Below are 14941 nucleotides of genomic sequence, written 5' to 3' on the forward strand. Positions count from 1 at the left end.
GCGCCATGCGGCGCCACCCTCGGGCTCATCCACGCTTCAAACAGAAATGTGTCGAGACAGCGAAAAAAGTCCGGAACTCAGGAGTTAACGTGCAGTATTAGGCGGGTAAATCATATTTCACCACAGTTCCGCCTGACGCCACCGTGGGCGTGTCACATGATGTAAAAGCCTTCACACCCCCTCTTACCCACATTTCACCCATTCTTTTGACACCTGTGGGATGGAGGTCAGAAACGCAACGCCCTCCATTGAAATCACGCTGTTTTCTCCTGGGTATCCGAGGAAAACACTTCAGATACACCGCAGCTTAAAATCGATAAGAAAAGGCCTTAGAGAGTGACATGAAGGACGTCAATGAAACCACCTCTTTCCTTGGGGCGTTGACTGCGACGCATTTCGCTGTCGAAAACGACAATTCGCAGTGCGATGTGCAACAGGACGACGTTCTTGACAACCTTTGAAATGGCTGACACTCCCGGGCGATTCATCTTTTCTCTAAGACATCATGGGATCTTAGGAGTGCAGCGGGACCGCAGTTTTTGCTCAAAGGTACAGGGTGGAACCATAAGGGATCGTTCAAAACCATTCGACGAAATCTGAACGAAGCAGTGAAGGGTGCTTGTGCTCAACCTTCCTGTTTCTCTTCCTCCTGTGGCGTAGGAGAGTGATATTGACACATGGGTGAATAAAATGGCGAAGGGTCCTTGCAAGACGGCCCAGTTCAACAACACCCTCAGTGCCACCCACGCACCTTTGATAAGCACATCAAACCCTGTACAGAGACTACCCGTGATGGATTCCTGGGCGCCTGCAAAAATTTCTTGATACCTTTCAGTTAAATGGCGCACAGAAAGGCGCGTAAAAGAAGGGCTTGGGTTTGGACATGTGGAATCTGAGAAGTGTCAATGGTTGTCTGCCTGCAGGCGTCTAGGAGTCCGTCATAGATTGGCTCTGTGCAGGTACATTTTCTGAAGTACCCAACCGAAGTTCATGGCGGCATTGAGGGCATTGCCCAACTGTAGGGGACTTAGAGGGACCCTTAGCCGTTTTATTCACACATTTGTCAATGTCGAACTTCCCATGACCACACCACAGGAGGGCGCAAAACAGAAGGACTGAAATAGCATAAACCCCCTTAGCTGCTTCAGATCACTTTCAGATTTCGTCGTCCGCAGCTCGTGGTCGTGCGGTAGCGTTCTCGCTTCCCGCGCCCGGGTTCCCGGGTTCGATTCCCGGCGGGGTCAGGGATTTTCTCTGTCTCGTGATGACTGGGTGTTGGGTGATGTCCTTAGGTTAGTTAGATTTAAGTAGTTCTAAGTTCTAGGGGACTGATGACCATAGATGTTAAGTCCCATAGTGCTCAGAGCCATTTGAATCAGATTTCGTCGAATGGTTTTGAACGGTCCCTACTGGTCCCTCCCTGTACGCCAGAGGAAAAATTGCGGTCTCGCTACACTCCAGTGGGGTGCGATCGTGTTCAGTGCGGTTACAGGTCCACGATGTCCTTAGAGAATAGTTGAATCATGTAGGGATGTCAGCAGTCTCAAAGGTCAACAACGTCGTTCTGTTGTACGTCACACTGCGAACTGTCGTTTTCGAAGGCGAAATGTGTGGGACACAACGCTCGGAGGAAAGGATGGTTTCATTGACGCCCTTTACGCCACCCCCTGAGACATTATCGTGTCGATTCTGAGCAACGGTTTGTCTGAAATGTTCATCAGAGAACTGGTGGTTTCAACTCTAAGCATCGCGGTTCTGACCTCTGAAAAGCGTCAAAAGAAGGAATGAAATGGGAGTAAGAGGGAGTGTGACGACCTGTGCACCATGTGACACGTCCACACGTTGGGCAGAGTTTTGGTGGAATTTGGTGCCAATGCAACATCATTAATCCATCTTACACCTGTGCTCTGGCGGTTTTCGCACGTGTCGACACTTTTCTGTTCGAATTGTCACCGAGTCCAAAGGGGGCGTCGCAGGGCCCCACGCTTTTACACTATTATAGAGGACGATTGCAGGCAACTTTGAGTCAAATTTCAAACTTCTACGTCGGAATGGGAGATGAATTACCGTGTTTGAAAAAAGTGATCCTTCAGTTGAGTTGCGCAATGCATATAGACATATACTGTCGCAAGTATGTTGTACAATTACGTTACACACTCGCTTCTTATGCCCTTCCTGGAAAGTGAACGTCTCTTGCATATGAACGAATATTGATTTCGTCGATATGAATCGTATGAAACTCAGCTCACTTGGTTCGTCAGTAAGATCCTGAAGGCAAATAGATAGCAGCGCTGAAGCTGGTGCCTTGTTTCTTGACTTCAGCATGCAGGCATATACAGTCACGTAGTTGAAAAACTACGAGTTTAGGGAATTCGGACGAACTTTACGAGTAAATTAAAACCTTCTCAGTGTAAAAGAACTTAGTGCGTCTTTCCCCACAATGATGAATCACCAGTGGTGAATGTAGCTTTGGAACACAGGAAGGGAGTTAGTTTAACGTCTCCTAGGAAGGAAAACAAGATCAGAGCGTCGTGTCTTGTCAACTACGCGTCGTCGGTCCAAGCTAGGATTGATAAAGGGTAGGGGAGGGAATTGGCCCTGTGTTTTCTAAGGGATCTTCCCGACATTTGCTTCAAGCGCTACGGGAAAATCAAGGATAACCTAAATCTGAATGGCCATAGTGTGATTTGAACCACCATTTACCGGAGGCTGGTTTTGTATTAATCATTGCGCCACTTCGCTCGGTAAGTGGATTTTGGTTTACCACAATCACTGTGCTGTTCATGATATGTACAGGTGAATCAGAACTCTACCGACAAGCTTTCAGACGTTTTCAGGGATACTATCAGAGTATTTTGGTATAAAGGCTCGTTACAGAGCTATTGCGTTTGGTTTCTTGTATCAGCTTTGTATCTATACCGCACTGAAAATGGTACATAACTGTGCAACAGTCGAAGTTATGCGCTGTGTGTCTCGTTTTCATTCGCTGATGGTGCCTGCTGCTGCCGATATTAATACCCTATTTTACTCGTTGGTCTCCAGTTTTCGTTCAGTACTTCTCCGTTCAGTCTGAGGCTTTGTTTTCCGGATGTGTTATTTGTGTGTTAACAGTGATAAACAACAGTACTATGGATAGGTTTACTGATGAAGAGCTGGCCGATATGTACTTGGTATATGAGTTCACAGAATACAATGGAAGAGTGGCATAACGACGTTCTACTGAGCTGTTTCCGCACCGATGGCACCCACTTCACATTACTTTCGCATCCGAGAATTGTTGCGTTACACTGTGTTGTACGTTTTCGTTATTGTATATTACGGGCTTCTTCATTATTGTGAAGATATTTTCGTAGAAACTCATTGTACTCGTACACAGACACTAGGCAGCTCTACGAAAGGCGTTCAGTAAATAATGCAACCATTTTTATTTCTCTGCCGACTTAGGTTAAAAAATGCGGAATTTGTTGTGGAACATCTTAGAGTATTTCCGCTTTAGCTTCTATTGTTTCATGAAGTTCCGATGGGTGGCGGCGCTACACGTAGCCTTCAAAATGGCGTCTGCAACGGAACTGGCCGGCCGGTGTGGCCGAGCGGTTCTAGGCGCTTCAGTCTGGAACCGCACGACCGCTACGGTCGCAGGTTCGAATCCTGCCTCGGGCATAGATGTGTGTGATGTCCTTAGGTTAGTTAGGTGTAAGTAGTTATAAGTCTAGGGGACTGATGACCTCAGATGTTAAGTCCCATAGTGCTCAGAGCCATTTGAACCATTTTTTTTGTTTTTTTGTTTTTTGGTGACGGAGCTGCGATCCAAGCAGAGAGCTGCCATTGAGTTTCTTTTGGCGAAAAATCAGAGCATCGCAGTATTTATACGAGCTCGCAGAATATCTACAGAGACCTGGCAGTGAAAGAGCACCGTGAATCGTTGGGCAAGGCATCTATCATATCGCAACAAGATTGCACAAACCTGTCCGATATCCCACGTGCCGACTCGCCACACACAACTGTAACTCCTGCAATTTTGGAACGTGCGGACACTCCCATTCGTGGTGATGGACGAATCACAACCAGACATTTCGCTGCTCAACTGGACGTCTTTGTTTGCCACTGCTGACACTCGTTCACCCGTTGGGATACTCAAAGGCGTGTGCCCGTTAGTTTCCTCGCCGCCTAACGGAAGACCATTAGTGCGGAATTGCTCGCACTTTATGAGAATAATCGTGACTGTTTCTTTTTTTTTCTTTTCTAACATCGCCGCAGGAGACAAAACGGGGGTTCATCACTTCGAACCGGAAACAGAAAAAGTTCAAGGCCGAACCCTTAGCCGGAAAATCATCGCGATGGTTTTCTGGGACCCTGAAGGGATTTTTCTGTTTGATGTCCTCCATCAAGGAGCAATGATGAACTCTGAAGTGTATTGTGCTACCCTAATGAAATTAAAAAAAAACAACTTCAGCGTGTTTGTTGTCACGAAATAAAACGAACTTCTCCTTCTTCATGACGAGGCAAGGCCTCACACAAGTCTGCGCACCTGAGGAGCTCACAAAACTTCGTTGGACTGTTCTTCCTCATCCACCCTACAGCCCGGATCTCGCACCTTCCGACGTCCATTTGTTTGGCCCAATGAAGGAGGCTCTTCGCTCGAAGCAGTACGAGGGTCATTGATACAACAAGACGTCGACGTCACAAAATGTCGTGGTTTGGGACGAAGGCGCTCCAGTCTGTCCTACAGCGAGGACTACATTACCGTGTGGCCAGCATAAGGGCAGCATTTACTGCAGATCGGCACAGCGAACAACTATGGAACTAGGGCAGTCTTGGGAGCAGGGAAGTTTTAGAGCCTGAGGTGCCGTTCGTCCTTCAAACAACTGCACGTCCCACAGATCAGCAGTACAATGTTCTGTCACATGTTGTGGCTGCAGCATTTACTGACTTCATAAAAGCATTTGAGGCGGCAAGGAGCTCGCTGGGCAGTGGGGGGGTGGGGTGGGGGGGGGGGGGTGCGGGGGTACTAGGACCACAAAATAAAGTACACTAGAACAGAAACTTATGGCCCAAAAAATTAAAGTATTTGCAATAGTAAAGTACACAGTTAAAAACAATTCTTGAAATGCTAGTAAGATAATAATTAAAAACAACAAGGGACGCCCCACATTGGAGGACCAAAATGAAAGTTACGAAATAATTCATGTACTAAGTAGCTGCTAGAAATTTGTTAATCGCCCTGCGGCGTTGTTCTTTACGCCATTTGATCATACTTAGAAACTGCACCAACGCTTTAAGGGCCAATGATACACATCTTTGACACAAAGCCAAAAATAATTTAGAGTTTAAAGCAGATACAGTACAAGCGTTTAACAAGCAATTACAGGTCAAGACCAAACAAATTTTTCTCAACAGCTGCATAAATGGCTTAAGGCCCAATGCTAAGTGTCTACCTTGACGAAACTATTTCAAGCCACACAGTTCGTTAAGAAACAAGTTTTCTCGGCCTTGAGGCCAGTTTACCGATAACAGCTACCAATCTTAAGTCGAGTAAATAACATTTCAAAGAACCTTAATAGCACTTACGACAAATGCAGAGTAACAAAATTAACGGCAGGCGGCTACGTTAGAACTTTACAATTGGGGAAGTTGCTTCAGGATTTACAGAAATTGTTTTGGAGAATTATAAGCTTAAGCCCAGAGAGCTTTACACTGAGGTGACAAAAGTCGAAGGACAGCGATACGCACATGTACAGAAAGTGGCAGTATCACGTACACGAAGAATAAAAGGACAGTGCATTGGCGTACCTGTCATTTGTACTCAAGTGATTCACGTGAAAGAGTTTCCGACTCGGTTATGACCGCATGATGTGAACCAACAGACTTTGAACGCGAAATGGTAGTTGGAGCTAGATGCATAGAACATTCCAGTTCGGACACCGTTAGAGAATTCAATATTACGCGATCCACAGTGTCAAGAGTGTGCCGAGAATGCCAAATTTCAAGCATTACCTCTCACGAAGGGTAACGTAGTGGCCGACGGTCTTCAGTTAACGCCTGAGAGCAGCGGCGTTTGCGTAGAGTTGTCATTAGCATCAGATAAGCAGCACTGCCTGAAGTAACCGCAGAATGTGGGACGTACGATGAATATATCTATTACGACAGTGCGGCGAAATTTGGTGTTAACGGGCTATGGCTTCGGAAGACCGACGCGAGCGTCTTTGTAACAGCACGACATCGCCTGTGCCGTCTCCCTGGGCTCATGACATTATCGGTTGGCACTACGTGACTGGAAAACAGTGGCCTGGTCGGATGAGTCCCGTTTCAGTTGGTAAGAGCAGCTGATAGTGTTGGAGTGTGGTGCAGACCTCACGAAGCTACAGCTACGGACCCAAGTTGTCAACAAGGCAGTTTGCAAGCTGGTGGTGTCTCCATAATGGTGTGGGCTGTGTTTACATGAAATGGACTGTGTCACCTGGTCCAACTGAGTCGATCATTGATAGGACATGGTTATGTTCGGCTACTTGGAGACTATTTGCAGCCCTTCTCCGGGACACAATTGTTCGCAATTGGTTTGAAGAACGTTCTGGACAATTCGAGGGAATGATTTGGGCACCCAGATCGACGTATTCGAGAGGTCAGTTCTTGCACAAAATCCTGCACCGGAAATACTTTCGCTGTTATGGACGGCTGTAGAGGGAGCATCGCTCACTATCTGTGCAGGGGACTTCCAACGAATTGTCGAGTCCATTCCACGGCGAATTGCTGCACTACGCCGGGCAGAATGAGGTCCGACACGATAGTAACAGGTATTATATGACTTTTGTCACCTCAGCGTATGTAGATGTTGAAAAGTGCAAGCCATCTTCGAAGAAGAGTCGGCCCACACACTGTGTTACCCGTCAAATATCCCTGACATAACGGTTAGTCCAAAACTTGCTCGCCATTGTTCTGCAACACCAAGGCCTATGTAATGACGTTTAGCTGCTCTGAATCTTAAATGCGGAGGCTTCTCGCCATATATGAGATCGTCAGAGATCATGTTGTAACCCTAAGGAGTTAAGGATCATTATGTATGTAGTCTTGTTCGCCTCCGTAACTGAGTCGTTAGCCTCAGCTGACTGCCATTTTAGGGACCTGGATTCGGTTCATGTTACTGCCATGAATTTTTACTTGGTGGTAGGACTGAAACGGTGTCCACTGAGCTTCATGATGGCAGCTGAGGAGCTACTTGAACGAGAAGTAGCGGCTCCAAGATTTAGAAAGCTGCCAACGGCGGGAGAAAGGCGTGTTCACCGCACGCTACTTCATACCGATCCCGTATGACGCCATTGGCTGAGGATGACACGGTGCTTGGTTGGTTCCCATCAGCCTGTCTGTGGTCACAATGGTGGTTCTTTCCTTCTCTTTCCTTTATGTACTTGTATGTATTCAGTCATATGTACCATAGTCGGGTTTGCTGCTTTCAGAAACTTTGGTGGCATTTAACCTTCCGTCAGTTTCGTGACGCCGCTACTCGAGATGTATCTCTTGGACACATGTGACGATTTTAATTTTTTGAAAGATGGCGGTTCTCTTGATTGGCATAGATTTGGCAAATACAGAACTGAACATCAGGCTCATTATATCTTAAAATTAACATCAATAATTAACTTAATGTAATGCAGAAGTATAGTAAATAGAAAAACAGAAGTATATTACAGATTTAAGTAAATTATTAAACCAATCAGAGTGTATCTCAGGTCTTGATTGCTCACTACGGATAGACAATGTTCACAAACTATTTATGCATGATTTCGTAGACAACCATTCGTAGTGCATTTTTTACAAGTATATTTTGATGAGGCAAGTCTTATTTCTCTCCTGGTAACAATGAGTAGCAACTTTTTGATTTCCTCTCGCCTGCTTCCAAAGAAAACTCAGCGTTTTTTTGCTGTGGTCCTTTAGGTTTGTTTTTGTTTACCGACATTGACTTTATATCATCTTCCTTTGAGCTGATCTTCCAGCAGAGTCAGGTTCAAAGCACTGAGGTACTCACTCCTATCTGAGTCTTTATGTTCCGAAAGAAAATTACTCGTGAGTTGATGTCTGCAACGTGTAGTGTATGGAAAACCACCATAGGCCATCTCCTTGTTGATCTAGCTGTACTGTGGATTACACAGAGTTTAGTATCATTATAGTGAAATATAATTGCTGGCATTTTCTCTAATCCAAAGTCTCAATGATACATTCATACTCGAAAGGAGGAACACGGTTTTTCCTGATTTAGGATATACGAAGCAAGTGTTTTGTTGTAGCTGTAGGCGGACAGGATACTATATTGCTGTCTACCCTTTGGGGATATAAAATTTGAAGTCTCTTTCTTCTTTTTTCCACCTGTACCTGCTAAGGATAACCTCCTTTTCTGCACTCTTATTAATTACAAAATAGTAAACAATTTTTCCGCCGTAGTGTTCTTGCCAGTATCATATATTGGCTGAGTACTGCTCAAAACTACTGCTTTGACACGAATGTTATTCCGAAAGCGACCTTCTGGCTGTCGACTACGATATATCTGCATGTTGTAAATATAACATAGCTTAGCGTCACACAGACAAAAGGTTTTTATGCAATCTTGATATGGTTTGATGGTATGGACTGGCGAAATCCACATTGGCCTCGAAATGCTGTTACCTGCTCATCAACAGTGACGTTTTGTCCGAGGAAGTAACGTGTCTTCCAGTTATTCACAAACATGTTGCTCACCGTATCCAGTTTATCTATTTTGCGCAGTTCTTGTTTCGTGCTGCCATCATCAAAATGAATGTATCTTATTAGAAATCTGGATCGGTTTTCGGAGGTATTCATTCTGAAGATGTTGACACCAAGGTCATTTGTTGTCCTTAAGTTGTAAATATTCTGTCATCCTCCACGAAACACACCAGCTATGTATAATAAGCCAAAAGACTTTCATTTCGAGTTAGTCTGTGTGCTTGCAATCACTACAGTGTTCAAAGATGCTGTTCAAATCATCTATTTGCCTATTGGTATTTTCCCCAATTAAAAGTAGCATATCATCACTGATGAAAAGGTTACAGTAGTCAATTCTTAGCATTTCCCACTACATAAGACAGTTTGGTCCGTGTATTATGCGACTGTGCTGTATTGCTTTCAAGGCACTTTTCTCTGTTTCGTTCCATCCTTACCTGAATAAAAAATAGATGCTATTATGTCCTTATTACTATATTGTTATTATTACTGTTATTATTATTATTGTTACATTGTTATTACAAATTCTTTTTTTATGTTGTCTTTTGTACTCACGAAAATAATAATTCGCAATACTTTCCTGTGCTTCATTATTTTCATCAACTTCAGGATGTGTATCTGAGTCTACGGATTATCTTTCAGTTGTGTCTTCAGATTCAGAATCAATTTCTACAAAATGATCTTCAGTGGGTACCTCACAGTAGGGAAGAAGGCGCTGTACCTTGTGAGGTAACGGGCGAGTTGTGGCGCCCTGGAAATATTATATGTTCGGAGTTGGGGCGGCCGCACAGGACGCACGACAAGGCCACGGCCCGGCAGCAAACACGTGGTGCCGAACGTTAGCCGGACGAGGTAGCCCCAGCGCATGGTCAAATGTTCAGATGTGTGTGAAATCTCATGGGACTTAACTGCTAAGGTCATCAGTCCCTAAGCTTACACGCTACTTAACCTAAATTATCCTAAGGACAAACACACACACCCATGCTCGAGGGAGGACTCGAACCTACACCGGGATCAGCCACACCGTCCATGACTGCAGCGCATGGTCTAGCCACGTGGCTGGGAATTCCATGGTGACGCTCTGCTGATGAAGGAGACACGCTGGGAGTGCCAAAGATGGCGGACTTTGTGAAACCTTAATAGCAGACATTTCACAGTTCGTATAGAAATTAATAGTATCCAGATGAATGATGACACCTCAAAAAGAAACACGTACATTTCCATTATTTGCACAACAATTCTGATGGTGTAATCAGGTTTTCAATATCTTTATTAATTTAAAGTTTAGTATCTGTCGGTAAATTATACAAGTAACACCAGCAACGAATTTTCAAAATCTAAACGCTTCATCCGATTTCGTCGATCATCGTGTCTTTAGAAACCTATTAGTGTAAACCTAAATTGGTATGAATTACAGGCATGTAACTTGAATAGTATATGAGTTATTTGAGATCAAAGTGGCCGAATCCTATCGAGCGTGTCGGGCCATAAGTACTCCACAGTTACACGAAATAACGGTAGCAGCGTGCTTATAAATATATTTATTCACCTATGTCTTCGTTTATATCCGATATATACTATTAATAAAGAAATTAGTTAAATATTTACTGTGTTTTAGAAAGTATAGAGACATTAGGCTATTGGCCTTCCTTTTGTTCTATACCTTTGATATATGTCTATTTAATTTTTTTATGTATTTAATAATGTGTGTTAGAGCGTGTTTATGATCCAGCCGTAGGAATATTTATTTAATTTCAAGTTATGTCGAAAATGTTTCATTATGATTGTGAGTGTGCGTTGGCTTGAAGACAGGGTGGGAGCGCTCTAGCCAATCACAGCGCTCGTGAATGGGGTGACTGTATGGAAGTGGGAGAACAGTGTGAGAGAGGAGAAGTAGTTCGGAACGGTACGACAGGAGACGGGGAGGCTGGACGCGACGGCGCGACGGAGGGCAGTCGCGAGAGGGACTTGGAGAGTGTGGAGTGGTTTACGCGTGGTCGCGGCGGATAGAAACATTTCGTAGTGCTGACTTACGCACTTGTGAGATTTCCGTGGCTTCTACAGAGAAGACGTAGTGTGCGTTTAGAAGTGAATATCTCGCGAGCTTTGTTGTTGTTCATAACTGATTACGTGCAGTAGGAATCTATTGTTTCCCTGTTATTCAACTTATCTTTTATTCAATTGCTGGACCGTCGACACCAATAAGTATATTGCAGATATATATCGGACTCTCAAAAATACTTCTTCTGTCGTACTCATCATTTAAACTCATTAAGAAAGTATCTGCAGATTTTATTTAATTGCAATTTTTCATTTATAAACATCTTTGTCACGTTCTAAATTTGCAATTGCCGAGTGTTAGGAACCTTCGACTATTCGACTCAAGTGTAGATTCATTTGTGTACTGTAGTCTCAGTAGTATTTGGCCAATGATGCGGCAACTACGTATCACAGCCCCTAGACAACTAAACTAGCCGAAAGTTTTAATATTTCAACATTGAGTCGGAGGGTACGAAGTTGAGGGCCACCACACCACCATCATTTCAATTTATTATTTGAAATCCCGCAATTGGGGGCTCGTCCAGGATATGTGTCCTGCAAAATGGTAATTCCTTTGCTCTCTGTTATTCAGCATTCTGTGTGAAGTGTAAAATCCTTCGCAAAACCAGTAGAGATTTCTGCAGAGTGAACCTCCCACAAAATACAGTGCGAGATCGGTTTTTTTTCCGCAAGTAGGTTTCTCCAAATAGAGAAATTACGCAGTAATTTTCACAACTAACACATGCTATCGATAGAGGTCCTAATCTATCGCGTTAAAGGCAATTTGCGTGGGGGCTCAGAGTCTAAATAAACTGAGTGCAGGGAACAGTAGCGGTTAGTGCGTTTTACAGACAGCGGCATCAGAGACGGATGGAACACACGGTCATCGGCAGCAGCTACAGTTTCACGAGGCGATTTTCTCCAGTGGAGGACGCATTTCAACAGCAGTACGCCAGCAGCTTCTTCGAGTACTCCAGGGCAGTCTTCAATGTCGACTTCCACTACAACCGACGGCAGAGGGAACCCTTTCAGATCAGATAAGTGCCTGCGCAAGTAATGAAACAGTGTTTAACTCTGAAGTTCAAGCTCCACTTACAGATCTCGTGAATATAAAACAGTCATCTAGTATGTGTAAATCTGAAAACGGAAGTGAGCCGGTTAGTCCGAAATCAGAGCGCGTAAGTGTAACTACAAGGAATTCAGGCAAGGGGAATGAGTGTGGGGGAGATATGGTGTCTCAGCTAATGCAAATGATCCAGGGATTGGGAACTAATATGAAAACAATGGCAAATAATATCAGTAAAATTCAAACAGTTACAGATACAATTTGGACTGATTACAATGCGTACTGAAATAGATTCCGCTGTGAAAGATGATGTTGAAAAACTTATGGGTAACCTTGAAAAAGCAATTGATGATAAAATGTGTCCGAGTGGATATGGGGAAAATCACAGACGAAGTTGTAATAGTAAAATCTAAAATCGAATCAAGGGAAATAGATCTTGGGGAAGAAATGGATAAGATAGAGACAGAACTTTTGGGGGCAAGGTAAGCGACTGTAGAAAAGCGCAAGATGCTCATAAAAGCGATGTAAATTTAACAACTAGTGGCATTGCCAATCGTGTAGGTGGTGAGGGGGAGAAAGACGTGGGAAAAATTAGAGATGAAACAGAGTCCAGTATCACTAGGGAAAATGAATTTAAAAAACAAATGCAACAGATAAAAAGCGATTTAAATTTGGTAGCCTTCTAACAGGCCACGGCGGTTATAAATATCCCTTGGGCAAATACCGGATCTGTGAAATGTTACACAGATAACGGAAGATATCACCCTGTAAATTTCTTGGCTTCGTGTAGGGACGCTTTTGTTCACGGCATGTCGGACGAAGCGAAAATAAAGTACGTTAAACGGCATTTGGAGGGAGATCCACAGTCTTGGGCAAATGTTAAATGTAGTTCGTGTGAATCGTACGAAGAGTTCGAAAAGTGTTTTTTGAATAGATTTTGGAGAAAGGTAAAACAGATGTGAATCCAAAATGAATTCTTAAACGGGCCAAGTTACAGGTACGGTAATGGGACGATGAGAGATTTTTGCAAGCGAGAACTTGACAAACTTATGCATGTGAAAAATCCGTTGGGGGTTTTAACGGAAATCACCATGTTAAAAAGGCGATTACACGAAGATTTGCAGTGGGATCTGGTCCATAGTCCATGTGATTCTGTGGACGAATTTCTGGGATTTGTAGAAAAATTAGAGAGGGCTTTGAAGTTCAAACCTCAGAGGAAACTGGGTGGTAGTTATCAAAATGGGAATCCAAATAACCACCACCAAAATAATAATCGTGAGAGAAATCAAAAGAATTCTCAGGGAGATAGTAGCTGGAATGAGCAGAATGGTCGGAGAACGAACAGGAACCTCCGTGAATGGGATCCGAGTAAAGAACGCAGATTTGAAGGGAGAAATTCGCGCGAAGTGCAGTCGCATAACAACTGGTTGGGAAACTGATGTTCGCCACATCTCAGGTCCGGCGATGGCGATCTGAACAGATCTGAACAGATGAAAAGGGGTGGAGATAATGGTAATGGTAGAAATGTTGATAGGTTTGGAGAAAGGCAACAAATATGTATATGGGGTATTTTAAAGACGAAGGCTATATAGGTGTCTCTTTCAATAAAAGCAGGCGCGAACGGCGGAAGCATTGATTTATGAGAGATTTAAGTAAAAGTAATGAGAATAAATTTGCGGGAAATGATGTAAGTTATGAATGTGTAATGAATGAGTGTGTGAATGGTGATGAATGGAAAGATTCAGTGGTTCAAAAAGAAGTTAAAAAGGAGATGAATTTTGTGAAAGCAAATCGTGTGGAGAGTTCTGAAGAGGTATTAGCAAATAGTAGCGATTGCAGTATCTGTGAAGCGGCGAAAAGCGGCGATGTTAGTGAAGGCGACGTAGGTTTGGTCGCGCCAGCTGCAAGTGAGGGTGATTGTGTTTCGGCGGAAAGCGTCGATATTACTAAGGGGGGTTTAGCGTTGGCCTCGTCAGCAGTTGAAGTTAAAAACGTGTCGGCAGAGATAGATAATTTCTGTTTAAAGAAACAGACTGATGGTAATTTATATAATGATGTAAAAGCTACTGGTATTGATACTTCGGAGGAAGGAATTTACGTGTTTCTAGTCACGAATGAAGGCGTAACGAAAATTATTGATGAATGTGTGGATCTAAAACGTTTGTCAGAGTATGAATGTGAGAATGTACGTGAAGTAGGATGGGGGTTAATCTGGATGAAAGTATGCAGAAATGGCAGTGTGTGATGATTTTTGTCCGATCACAGCGGAATGTAGCAAGTCTGGAAGGCCCAAAATTGTACAACAGGGTAGCAGCAATTTCTGTAATGTAGCGGCGCGGGATAAAGTTGTGTACGATTCACGTAAAGTTAATTTGTCGACGGAGGAAAGTAAGGTTTCTGATGTGAATTTTTGTAGTGATTTAAATGGTGTATCAGGAGATAAGGTTGGTGGGATGAATATTTATGGTGATGATGGCTTAGGCATCGATGTATTATCTCAGGAAGATAAAGTGTTTAACAGTGAACAGATGAGTAATTTTGTTGGAGCTGCAAGTGTCGATAATTTGGAGGGGAAAAACAGTAAAGTTGTGCATGCTGTGGGTAGTGAATCGGCGAATGTGTGGAAGAACAAACGGAAAATTTAGAGAGGACTGAAGTAAATAGTATGGATGGGGATAGTCTGTGTAATGAAGTTCGTACGAATTGGTATACGAAAGAGGAGTGTGATTCTAGTGAGACTGACTGGCGTTGGTATGGTAGAACATTACTGTCGTTGCTGCCGCATATATGGAAACGACAGAAGTTTAAAATTGCTAAGAGTATATAGAGAAAGGGCAGAAGTGAAAAGCTGTTCTAATCTGTAATTAGTGGTAGTAATTTTGGAGGGATAATTTATATGTTTATTTGGGGATTCACTAGTAATTTGTTAGTTTATTGTGGCATTGTAAGTATGCAAAAGGAGGAATTTTAGGCCCTGAGGATGCTTGGAGGTGAGTGACGTCGTGGATTTAAGTAAAAATCTGTATTGATTTATGCTTGTGTATGAGTGTGGTAAAGAATTTAGTGGTCAATTGGAAGAGTATTAAAATTGTAATTGTATGTGAA

Source organism: Schistocerca piceifrons, chromosome 1 (genome assembly GCF_021461385.2).
Source record: "Schistocerca piceifrons isolate TAMUIC-IGC-003096 chromosome 1, iqSchPice1.1, whole genome shotgun sequence".
Lineage (NCBI taxonomy): Eukaryota > Metazoa > Arthropoda > Insecta > Orthoptera > Acrididae > Schistocerca > Schistocerca piceifrons.